This window comes from Cibotium barometz, chromosome 7 (genome assembly GCF_041138505.1).
Source record: "Cibotium barometz isolate CiBa-2024 chromosome 7, ASM4113850v1, whole genome shotgun sequence".
NCBI lineage: Eukaryota > Viridiplantae > Streptophyta > Polypodiopsida > Cyatheales > Cibotiaceae > Cibotium > Cibotium barometz.
In genome coordinates, this window is record NC_141052.1 from 48380949 (window position 1) to 48393827 (window position 12879).

The 12879-nt window shown below is 39.4% G+C and overlaps 1 pseudogene; it reads right to left on the bottom strand.

The window, feature by feature from the left end:
- Positions 1-1781: 1781 nt before the first annotated feature.
- On the bottom strand, positions 1782-3388 carry LOC147637105 (uncharacterized; annotated as a pseudogene).
- Positions 3389-12879: the final 9491 nt, after the last annotated feature.

The following is a 12879-nucleotide window of genomic DNA, read 5'->3' on the forward strand; positions in this document are numbered from 1 at the left end:
GCCAACATGTATCATATTTTCCCTCTCACACGGTTTTATTTCATTTTTCTAAGTCCGGCCATTATTTTTGGCTGGCACTTGTAATAAATTTCTCGTCTCTGGAACACTGCCAATTGTATCCCGGGCATGTTCGCAACATTCCGGGGCCAATATAGTGAGCTACAATCGCCATTACTACCGAAAAGCGCCCAGGTCCATAGTATGGGCGCTCGGGACAGTTTTCATGGCCACTATAAAGCCCAATTTGTAATGTGTGAATAAAAAATCTTTAGTCTAAGGCAAAAATCGAGTTTGCTTCTTCTCTTTCTCTGCTTTGCTGCTTACTGTGTGTGTGGGAGAGTGTGTGAGAGAGGTGGAGAGCTTGGAGAAGAAGGTGAAGCTTGGGATTTGCCTCTACGTGCACATCTACGCTCGCGGGAGACTATTGATTCGCGGCCATCATCGAGCAAGAAGAGGTGAGTGACACACTTCTTTCACATATTGTTAGCAAATCCTCAATGCAAGCACTCAAGCATTCAATGTTGATAGATTCAAGCAATGTAAAGCATAAACAAGCAAGCAATGGTGAGCATAAACACATTCTCTAATACCATTCAAGCTTCCCAACCCTTATTGCAAACCCACAAGCTTAATCATTAACTTAACAATGCTTTAAATCACAAAAACAAAGAGTCTTACTTCCTAAGAAAGATTAGAATGGGTGCTTATCCACTACTCAAACACTAATGAGCATTGGGGCATTGCCATTCACACATTCAAAGAGAGAGAGAGAGAGAGAGAGAGAGAGAGAGAGAGAGAGAGAAGGAGACACCAATAGAGAAGCCATAGCCATGTATTAATCTTGATAATTAATTACATAGGAAGCTTAGCCATGGAAGCTCAAGCTTGGCTTAGATTAGCTCTTCTAGAGATGGAGAGGTCTACTCTTCCAAAAAATGACTCAAAAAGCCCTCATTCTTTAGTGGAAGTCACTTTTATACCTAGGGTTCTAAAAACTAGGCATCCCACACTTGGGCGGACAACACTAAAGAGATGAATTATTTAGCAGATTAATAGGTTGTAGAATATACAAAGTGGAACTCTTAGATCCCATTCATCGGCTAAATATGACATAACAATGCACTTGAATGGGAAATTACATCAAAAGTTAAGTCTTTAAAAAAATAATAACTTTTCCCGCATTCTTTATCGCTAGCTCCATGCTTGCTCTCCAAAGGCATGCAGCCATCAGGTCTATTGGATAAGGCACAAATGTTCTACCATGTAGACATGAGAGGGTTATTCTCTCAAGCCAAACAGGCATATGTTAGGCATATGGTTAAGCAAGAGCAGATAGCTTCTACAAGAAATGAAAATAAGGAAAATGTCAATACATATGAAGGGGTATGTATGCATGCTAAGAGAGGGTCAGTTGGTTGCATGCTAAGAGAGGGTCAGGTGGTTGCATGATGCTCAGTGACGAGTTTAAGGTATTTAAACTCTTCAGGTTCACCGATGATAGACTTATGGTTTGCAAAGTAGATCTGAGAATGCCATTTTTTATGTTGCTTGTATTTATGCTCCTAATGTCGAAAGTGACAGGAAACTATTGTGGGAGTAGCTAGCTAGCCTAGAGTGGGCAGAGCCCACCATTTTTGTTGGTGAAAATGCAAATGGGATGCCATTGATGTGGCTTGTATGGAAGGCTACAGGGAGTTAAGAGGATAGACTTGATTCCATAAGCAGTCTTAGATAATACCCCATTTTGGGTACAGATAATCCTGCTGATGTTACAGGGCTTTTCAGAAGATAGGTGGCTCCCCTTCACTGGTATTGCTCAGTCCTGCTTCTTGTGTAAGCCTTCTTGAGATATCAGTGTACTGCCTTGACGATTCATCCTGCAGGTTCGAGTTAGGCACAACCCTGTACAAATAGCCGAGGGTGGAATACTTGTTAGATTGTTGGGTGCCAAAATTAGCTTGGCTTTGGGCTGTATGACTTCTGTAATCACGCTTTTCTTCTCCGAATAGAGCTCTTTGGGAGAGGAGAGTAGAAGCCCCTCCATATGGAATGGTCTGATTAGCGTAGGCTTGTGCTTCTGCCACAGGTCTCACCTCTTTCTTTGATGTTCTTTGCATCCCTGCATTTGTCTCAACAATGCAGACTGCATGTTGCTTACATCATAGTCTCTACAGCCTCTGCAAGTCGAGACAGGCGTTGCTGTCCTGGTTTGGTGGCACCCATTCAATTCCCAATCCTCTATATTCATGGCATCTACTTGAGGTAGAAATGTTACTTTAGAAGCCCTTGAGGCTCTAAGATCGAAGGACTTCACCCTACTCGTTTTGGTGCTTGTGCTTGATTCGGGTGTAGACTCTCTTGTAGAGCCAAAGGCCATGATCGAGGCATGCTGCTGCTCAAGCAATCGCAAATCAGGCGGCAGTATCTGACTTGGCTGGTGGGCTATGTCGATCGTGTTCGAACGAGTTGGGAAGGCATTGCTAGAGGCTGGATGGTCAAGTGGCATGCTTGTACTTGTTTTAAGGTGAGCAGCATTCTGGCTCCAAACCATTTGACTGATGGATGCTTTCCAGCTCCTTTTCGAAACTCTTGTTGATGAGCTTCCAACTTTAACCCTTGCTGGTTGAAAACCGCGTTCTTCCTCATCTGATGATGTGATTCCATGCAGCTCTGATCCATGTGAGTTGATCTATGCCGGTCTATTGTGAGCTGTTGGATATTTTCTGGTTCTCCATCGTGGGATTTCGTCCTCCCTATACATAGGAGCTGAGCTATTTGGATCTTCCATTGTTTGGCTTCACCAGATTACTTGATGATTTCTTGGCAGCCTTGCTCCTGTATCGACAGTGGATGTCGAGTCCCATGACCTTCAAAGGTGTTGAGAAGATGCCAAGGTCTCTCATGTTCTAGGGGAAATCAAAGCATCTATATAATTGTGCCCTGAGCTTGGCTGCCAGTGCCTGCACTCAAAATCTGGCCTAATCTGTAGATACTCTTCAAAACCCCTGTAGGACCTTGGAAATGAAAGGTTCGCTTTGTGCCATAAAGCAGCCGCCGCTGGCATCTGCACAGTTCTAATGTTACTAATTGCTAACTTCATTTGATTGAGTGCAGTCTCAAGGCACATCATTGCCTTAGACTGCTTTCTTGTATCTTTTGGACCAGGCCTTACCTCCCTGCTTTCCTGTTGTGCTGCCCTTGAATGGCCATTCGATGGACAATCTTCTCGAAAGGGGTTGAGTTGTGCGACTTCTACATCGATTCTTGTATGTTCATTTCCTCTCTCCAGAAGCTGTGCTTTATGACTAAGGATGCCATTGTCCCATTGTACTCTGTTCACCTTGCTAGCTCGATTTCTGTGCTTCTTCTTGGCCGGGGTGGTTGCCATGCCTACTGTTCGACTGCCTGCTTTGTATATACTATGGAATTTTCCACTGTGTCTACCCAAGCATCATAGTCTTCCTGCAAGAAATCAAGTTGGGAATGCTCACAAAAAATGCCCTATTATTTTAGTATTTTCAAAAGACATTATCCCAACCAGCTAGTGTACATACAGAATTGGAGGAAATGAGAGACATGGTTTTAGATCCAAGTGCGGAAACTTGAAATTCCTGCTCTTCTGGGAGTGTCTGCCACATTATCGTGAATTTTTGTTAACTCTAAATAAACACTAATACCATTTAAACTTTGCTCAATTATCGACCCTACCAATTAATATGAATTGTGCCTGCAAGCAGTTAAGACTTGCTATTTATTTGTTTCAAGTGACTCCAGAATAGGGGGTATTTGTATTCGTGATTTATGTGCTAGTGTGATAATTCTACAGCATGCTTGGCTTCATGCCTGTTAAAATTCAATTGGGGGTCACTAGACACCAAAGTTTTTTGGATCTAGAGATTTTTGCGCGCGCACACACACACAGAGAGAGAGAGAGAGAGAGAGAGATTTTGGGTTGTCCAATACGTAACATTGTGCCCACAAAGTGTTCGTGTGAATGTAGCAAGGCATTCCCCGTGCAAATACACATGTATGTGGTACAATTTTGGTTAAAGATGGATTGCCCTCTAGGCATGTAGCACATATCGGTGTCACGGGCTTCTTAGGATTGACAAATGCCTCTCTCTCTCTCTCTCTCTCTCTCTCTCACACACACATGCAATTTGCTTTAAGCTTTTGAATCTTGTAACACTCTAGGGCTTGATGAACAAATTTACACAACTTTAGACGGCCACTAGTTCACACAAGCGCTAAGTTTGAGAGCATCAGCTCAAATGATGTCCTTGGCGAGAACAAGATCATTGTCGTATGACAATCTGTACAATTTTACAATATATTGTTCCTTTCAAGCTTTGAAAGAATGAAAGAAGTTGCCTTGTTGAAAACCAGAGGGTTGAGGGGGTGATTTATGGAGAGTCAAGGACGCTTGGGAATGGACTACACAATCCTCTCCTTTATCATCTCTGTAGAGATATCGTACCACGTTTGAGCTTGGCTGCCATAGCCAAGGCTAAGCCCATGCCACATCAGTCCCAGACAAGATTGACCATCTCAAGGTATTTATTCAACTTTGTGAAAGCTTGTGACGTAGCTACTTTGTTATGTGGGCAAAGGCCTAGCACCCAAAGATTCTGAGATGGCTCAAGTTAGGCTTCTGCCCTGTCCACACTTCCTCAGGTGTGACATTAACTAGAGTCTTGGTATGTGATCTGTTGATAAGACAATTAGCGCAGCAAGTCGCCTCTGCCCATAAGTTGTTGGGAGCCCCAACAATCATTGAGCAACGAGTAGTCTCCATGTTGGGATGATTTCATGTTTCTGCCACTCTAATGAGCTGAAGAGTATAGGCAAGATTCAACTCATTCCTACAAGGAGTGTAGCTGAGGGAATCTTCAATGACATTCGGCAAGCCAGCTACTACACCCTTCTTGGACATTTCCGTGCTTGTTTGATTGATGTGACCAGAATGAATATGCCACAATGCATGCATGCCGGTTGTGGAGGTCCTGACTGTGATGGCTTGCACCCTTTGCACTCTGAGATGTAATTTGTATAAGCCTTTATCTCTGATGCGATGCAAAATTATGTAGCCGTCCAATCTGTTCAACCCACAAGATTGTTGCTTTTTCTTTACTTCATTTCAAGTCTCTAGACTTTAAAACATTGGGAGTAGCATCAGTTTGCTTGTCGTATGCTCCAAGATACTGTAAAGGTAGCAATCTTGAAATATTTGCATTCCTTGTTAATGAAGGTGCATTGCAATGTTGAGAGAGAGAGAGAGAGAAAGAGAGAGAGAGAGAGAGAGAGAGAGAGAGAGAAGATTATTGAGTTTTAAGATTATACTACATTAATAATTCTTTATCTACATGTATAAGTTTTTCACATCGCATACTCTCTTCATATACACAATTTTCATCAATCAACACCTGTACTCATAAGGTAACCTATTTAAAGCTTGAAATGTCGTGAACTAATGAGAATATGTAATAATCAATTAAGAATTCTCTAAACAATACATTTTTTAATTAAACATGAACACTATTAAAAGAGTCTATATTACCTGAAAATTGTAAATTTTAATATTTGAAAAGAATATTGTCTGTATACTCTCAAAATACTTTCTTATCGACAAAACATAGAAGAGGATCGTACTTTGAGTGTAAATCTTAACTCCCTCTCATTAGGATTTATAATGTTGTAATCTTTGATGTTAAAAGTTTTGAGACAAAGAGTCTTTACAACTAATCGCTACAAATCTATAATGTAGCCAAATTACAAATAATGGACATGAAGGGAAAAACGATTGAGGATATTCAAATGCTAGAGGCACATGGTATTATTTAAAACAATCATTTTAATAGAAAATGGAATAGATTTAGCAAGTCTAAGCATATTCATTATCTTGTAGATTCAAAGTTCAAAACAAATTTAGGAGACTCTAGCACAAATCCTTATAAGTCAAATGCGTACATATCAAACAACAGAGCAAATACAACGCTAAGCATTTAAACTGAAAGTGCATCATCAAATCAACAAGGACTTCTATATGAATCAAATGAAGAGAGAGAAGAAGATTTCATAAAAGTAAGTGAAATTCCAAATCAAACGACAACTCCCATTGAAAGTGATCTAGATCAAGAGAACGTTGTACAAGAAGAATCTCCAGCATTTAATGTGATCCAACAAGACATCAATGAAGTCGACCCATCATTACCTTGTATTGCAAATCAAGTGGTAGTCTCCATGTGCGATATCAACTTAAGAACCCCAGATAATGTATTTTATGAGGGTAAAATAATATCTATTTATGGCACATACAATAACAACCAATGGGATAATAAGTATATGAGAATAGATTTAACAGATAGGTTTGGATTAAATGGGACTATTACATTAAACATAGACGAGGATTACTATGAACAATATTGCACTACATTAGTAGTTAAAGATTGCATCTCCATAAGTGGGTTCTCAGCTCAAACTAAAAATTCAAAAGCCGGTGGTACTAGTGAATATGTATTAATACATACAGATAGAACTAGAATCATACATATCGAAAATTTTGATGTGTACCCTTATCTTCTACCTTCGGCGGGACCCATTGCAAAGTTCAAAGAGACAGTCTTGCAACACTACAATCTAAAGATGTCAAGCAATAAAGGTCATTATACGCCACAACTTTTAACAAGCATTGGGGTAGCAGTTATTAGAGTAAATCCACCCTCAAAATCATTCAATTCATTAAGGGTGACAGACGGATCTACTAGCAACGATCACATCACGGTAAACCTTCACCCTAACCTATATATGCTATTCATAATTTCAAAAAATAAATCCTAACCCTCTGAATTCTAGGTTGTATTTTGGAATAATCGTGAGGCTGACTTCAAGACAATATTAAATTATGAGAGTCTATTTGGAAGCATATCCAAACATGTCGAAGATAACTTGAAGCATGCTATTGATACACCATCACATGCATGTATAAGTTGCGATCAACTATTTTTCAAGTCCCAAACAATAAACACATCCAAGAAGTATGAAGTATATATTATGAATCAATTAAAAAATAATGTTTCAAAGTCTATCGCAAAATCAAGAATTTGTAAGACTTGTGCATTGATGATACGAAAGAACAAACTCCCAAAGCTCTTTGTGCCATTAAGAATTGATGTCAATAAGAGCCAACAGTTAATAAGTTAAATGACCTAGAAGAACGATTAGTTGCATTAAGGATTGGATTCATGCAAATTAGACAACTGAATTATGCTAGACAATTAGGCATTAGAGGTTCAATAGTAAGCATACAAGCAAACACGTCCCATGTACAAACCAGCTTGCCAAGATTTATACAAGATGACCATATTGTTCTAGTTGCGCTTAAACATAAATTAGAATACAATCATGCTTATATGAAGGCACACATAAGACCTCTAATGGTTATGAAAGCACTAAATGACCTACTACCAACTACATTATAAAAAGAACATAACACTAAAATAAATGTTCAATGGGAAACACACTTACAAAGCTTGAACTATCCAATGATGGAGTCACAAGAGATGATTGAGAGTGAACAAGAAAGTGAACCAATCATAAGTGATACCTTGATTTACAATTTAGTATCCGCAGAACAAGTAGTTGACTTTGAATCAAAAGTGATTAACGTAGCACCTTGTGAAGGAAATCAGCCATTAAGCATATTTCTAGATAAACATTGTGAAGAAATGCAATTTCCAACACTATTTCATGGAGAACCTCGTAACACCATAACAAGTAACCTATCTTATCATGACATTGCAAAATGGGAGTTACAACATATGAGCCACAAATTTGCCCAGAATGTACCAAATCTTTTCTTCAAAGCTATCAAGATTTCAATTAAAAGAGTATTAGATTCAATATGGGTGCGTATGAGAAAAGGCATGCTTGGTGTATCAGAGTTAACAACATCCAAAGTAAAGAAAACAACAAACATTGAATCATTATTGAAATCTAATATAGGCTACAAGGACTTCAAAAATTTACGGACTTCTCCTGATTACAAAGATAATCTAAGGCGAGAAGTATTTGCCATGATACGTCAACTAGGTCCTCCAACATTCTTTATGAATTTTTCATGCGTAGAAAAAACATGGGAACCACTTGTGAATTGTCTAAAGGACCTCAATAAAATTAATGATCATGAAGAAAATATCAACAACACATATAAAATTCAAACTTTAATCCGCAATGATCCATTGACATGTGCACGATACTACTCGCACAAGCTCAACAAAATACTACATCTTATCAAGAAAGACAACTCAATCCTAGGCAAAATAGATGATTATTTCTTTGTGACAAAGTTTCAAAGTCGCGGTAGTCAACATGACCATGGCTTGATATGGATCAACAATGCACCCAATGCAAATCAAACAGAAGAAGATAAAATATTAATATTGGTTAATAATTACATAACATGTAATTCTAATCTATTGGTTGAATCCAAAAGAGATATTCAAACACACAAACACACAAGAACATGCAAAAAGAAACACAATAAAATATGTAGATTCAATTTTCCACGATTCCCCATGATCAAGACTAGAATTTTATCTCCACTAATTAACATAAATAACAACATAAAAGATAAACTTAAAGAGAACATTAAGAAAATAACAAGCAACTTAACAAACAATGATACTATTAATTACCTAAATATCAACCAATGGCTACAATCCTTAACCATATCTGAAGAAGAATATATTTACGCTATTCGTGCAACTTTTGAAAAGTCCACACTTTTCTTGAAACGAGAATTGAAAGACATATTTACAAATAACTTCGATCCAAAATTAATATCTTATTTATATTGGATCCATACGCAACAACACACTATTGTACATCTTACCTAACAAAGATGGACAATACTATCACTGATTCCCTAAGGTCAACTATGGAGAGATGCTTGGAGCAACAAGCTAATACATACGAGCGACTAGGACAGATGGGAAATGCTCTATTGAGAGCTCAACAAATGAGTTCACAACTTGCATCATACCTAGTTTTATCATTGCCATTACATCGATCCACACGAGAAACTATATTCATAAACACATCTCCTAAAAAACAGAGAACCTACCTCTTAAAGAAAAAAAAGAAATATTGAAGAACCTACCAGATGACTCCACACAAATAGGTTGCAAGATATTAATAGACCACTATGAGCAATGACCAATAACATTAGATCATTTATGCCTGGCACAATTTGCATTATCATATTTTAGAACAAACAAAAGCTTTAAACAACGAAAGCATCCAAGCATCATCAAATATGTGCGATACAATAAAGAGAAAGGCCCCGATAACTTCTACAAAGAGAATCTCATGCTTTACCTTTGAAGCTTTTTTTTTCTTTTTGAAAAAGAGAGAGAGAGTGTGTAGAAAGAGAAAGAAAAAGGGGGGGGGGGGCACGCTGGCTGTCTCCCTCTTTTTTGATTAACTCTTTTTTTTTTTAAAGGCTGAAAGGGGGGATTGGGTTAGGGGGAGGTTCCCACACGGGTAAGGGTGAGGGGGGGTTGGTAGGGGAGGGGGTGGTTCATACGGGGTGAAGGCGGGAGGGGGGGTTCACACAGGGTAGTGAGGGTGAGAGTGAGCGGGGTGGGGCAAGAGTGAGGTAGAGAGAGAAGAAAGAGAGAGAAAGAGAACGAAGGAAGAGAGAGAAAGAGAACGAAGGAAGAGAGAGGGGGGAAGTAATAGGAGGAGGGAGGAGAGAGAAAAAGAGAGAAAGAGGAGAAGAGAGAGAAAAAGAAAAAGAGGAAGAGAAAGAGGGTGGAGGGCGCGGGTAAGGGGGGTTTCACGCGGGGTGGGGGAGAGAGGATGTGGTTCCCACGCGGGGGGTTGGGAGTGAGAGTGAGGTAGAGAGAGGGAAAGAGAAGGGAGAGAGAGAAGAAAGAGAAACAAAGAGAGAGAAAGAGAAGGGAGGAAGAGAGAGGAAAGAGAGGAGGGGCGGTGACAGTTCAGTGCGTGCGAAAAACATTTTTTTCAACTAGTGGAAAAAAGGACATGGCCGCAAATTTTACTAAAATTTGAAGGATTTGCCGGTTTTTACCCATAAGTGTGTATATATTTACCGGTTTTCTTCAGGGCGAGGCCGCAGTCTATAGCCGAGATTTTGAAATTTTAGCCGGTGAAAAATACACTAAAGGTCGATTTTTCGTGCACACTGGTGTGGGTGTGTATGCGGGAGAAAGAGAGAGGGTGAATGAGAGAGAGAGAATGGTGGGAGAAGCTGGGCGGTGCACGACCAGGAGAGAGGGAGGAAGAGAAAATTTAAAATAAAATAAAATAAAATAAAATAAAAATAAAAGGGAATGGATGTACGTATATGTGTGTACGTGTATAGGCATGCGCGTGTGCGAGGGTGTGAGTAAATAGAAATAAAGAAAAATAAAAAAGGGAAAAATGAATTTTAAAAAATAAAAAAAGAGACCAAAAAAATAATAAAAATTTAGAAAAATACAACGGAAAATTCTAGAAAATTACACACTTTCCCACGAGGGGAGGGGGCGCTAGGCAAGTGCTGGCATAAGGAAATCACAGAAGGCAGGTAGTGGAGCGCGTGGGACACGTTCCCGGCGCTACGGGCGCGGCGGGCGCTCGAAGTGGATTTTTCAGCATTAAACGGTGCCAAAAATATGCGGGAGAAAGAGAGAGGGTGAATGAGAGAGAGAGAGAGAGAATGGTGGGAGAAGCTGGGCAGTGCTTGCACGACCGGGAGAGAGGGATGAAGAGAAAATTTAAAATAAAATAAAATGGGCAAGTACAGAAAATTGGCCTATAGATATTGTGGACCTTATGGAGTTTTGCGAAGGATAGAAGAGCAATCCTATGAGTTGGCCTTACCCCCACACCTGCATGTGCATAATGTTTTCCATGTCAGTTTACTTAAACATTATGTCGCCAACCCCAAGCACGTTCTAGATCATGATGATACTATTCTTGTAAACCAAGAGGAATTCCAGATGGAGCCAGAACAGATTTTGGATATGAAGGTGAAGAAGCTACGCCACAGGACAATTAAGGATGTTTTGGTCCAATGGAAGGGCTACCCAATTGGAGGATGCCTCTTGGGAAGACTGGGATCGTTTTTGACTTGTTTATTCCTTTTTGGATTAATTATCTCCTCGAACTTTATCCGTCTATATCTCAAGACTCGACAGTGTTTAATCATTTTGGATTAACATTAATACGACAGTTAGTACAATTTTGGAAAGACTACAGTGACCCAAAGCACGTATTCTTCTATTAAATTGCCATGTTGCACAGTTTCTCCACCTTGGATAACTAAAATAACTCTAATCATCTCCTTTTGGATTCCTTTTTGGTTTGTAATAACCCCTATCTTTTAAAGTGGGCCTCACTACCTTTGGTTATGTATCCCAGGCTTTTTAATGTAACACTTTTTTAAGTAACATTATGAAAAGGGGGCTGAATCAACCGCTTTTTGTGCTCAAAGGAATTTTACAGAAATAAAATACACCAAGCTGCGTATTGAATTTTCACTCAAGCAGGTAACCTTAGCAAGGGATACAATTTTATTACCACCCTCCTTACTTTCTCCTTAGATTTGAGACTCCCAACAATGAATCTCAAGGTCACCACCAACGACCAGATGCGAGTACTTTAGCATCCAATTAAATTAGTTATAGAAGACTTTTGTGATAGATTTCTGTGTACCGCAAGACTAATCATCTCTAACTCCACCTGAATTAATTTAACTAAACTACACGTCAAATTTAACTCCAGCAAGTAGCCCTACTATAGGGTGGACCTTTTCCTCTAAATCTAGAGATATTATAATAATTAACTCTTACACTCTCCTTCTCCTTTACCGACCTACCATGCGATGAACTTTGCAAGAGATTTTGATTTGACACCTTGAGATGCATTCATCAAATCAGAATTTTTCGCTCAAATACAAGGTGGTTCTCCAGAGCTGAGGACATCTCTTTCTTTTTGTTGGGGAGTTTGTAAGGGCCTTCCCCCAATGCTACTCATCTTTTGCGAATAAAAATTCAAGTTTCACGAAGTCTTTAATCAAAGAAATTCCTCATCTGTCTTAGACACTAGACTCTTCCGGGACAGAAAAAGTATTTTTCTCAAATTTCTTAAGGCGGGTTATTACCACATGAGTTGAGAATTCTAATCAAGTTAAAATAACATGATTGAATGAATTACAACGGCCAATGCCCAAAATAATTAAGAAAATTTTAAAAGATAGCTTATTTTACGGGTATTTTACAGGTCCGTAGAGTGATCGGCGGGAACTTCTTTAAAGAATATTTTAAAAAGAGTTCTAAGGTGAGAATAGGGGCTTAGTGGAAAATTCTAGAGCATTAGTGTAAGTGTGAAAGGGAAACTTTCTATATAAAGGGCCATTTACTTGTAAAAATTTAACCTCATTCTCTTTTTCACTTCTCACTTTTAGAAAGTGAAGCTTTCATGGAAAGCTTGAAACTTAGCTCTACCCCCTTAAGTACCCCCTTAAGCTCTAGCTCATCACCTAGCCCACCATAGCACACAAGATTCAAAGGGAAGCTAGCCCCCATGTTTGCTAAGCTTCTCCTATGCTCAAGCACCATAGCCACACCTCATAGCAAGCATAGCAAGTAACCCTCTCTCCCATATAGTTCTCGTTTTTGAACCCCCTTCAATTTTCTTCATCTTGAGCATGCCTAGCATGTGTTGTAGCACTTGAGCTTCCCCTAGACTCTTACCCACCCCATTTGCCTCCTCTTCCAAGCCCCTAAGCCCTCTTTCATGCTCAATTCATTAGGGGAAGGATGGGGTCTATAGGGGCCCTTTTATTAGGAGTTTAAGGGATTGATCGTTTTGGAT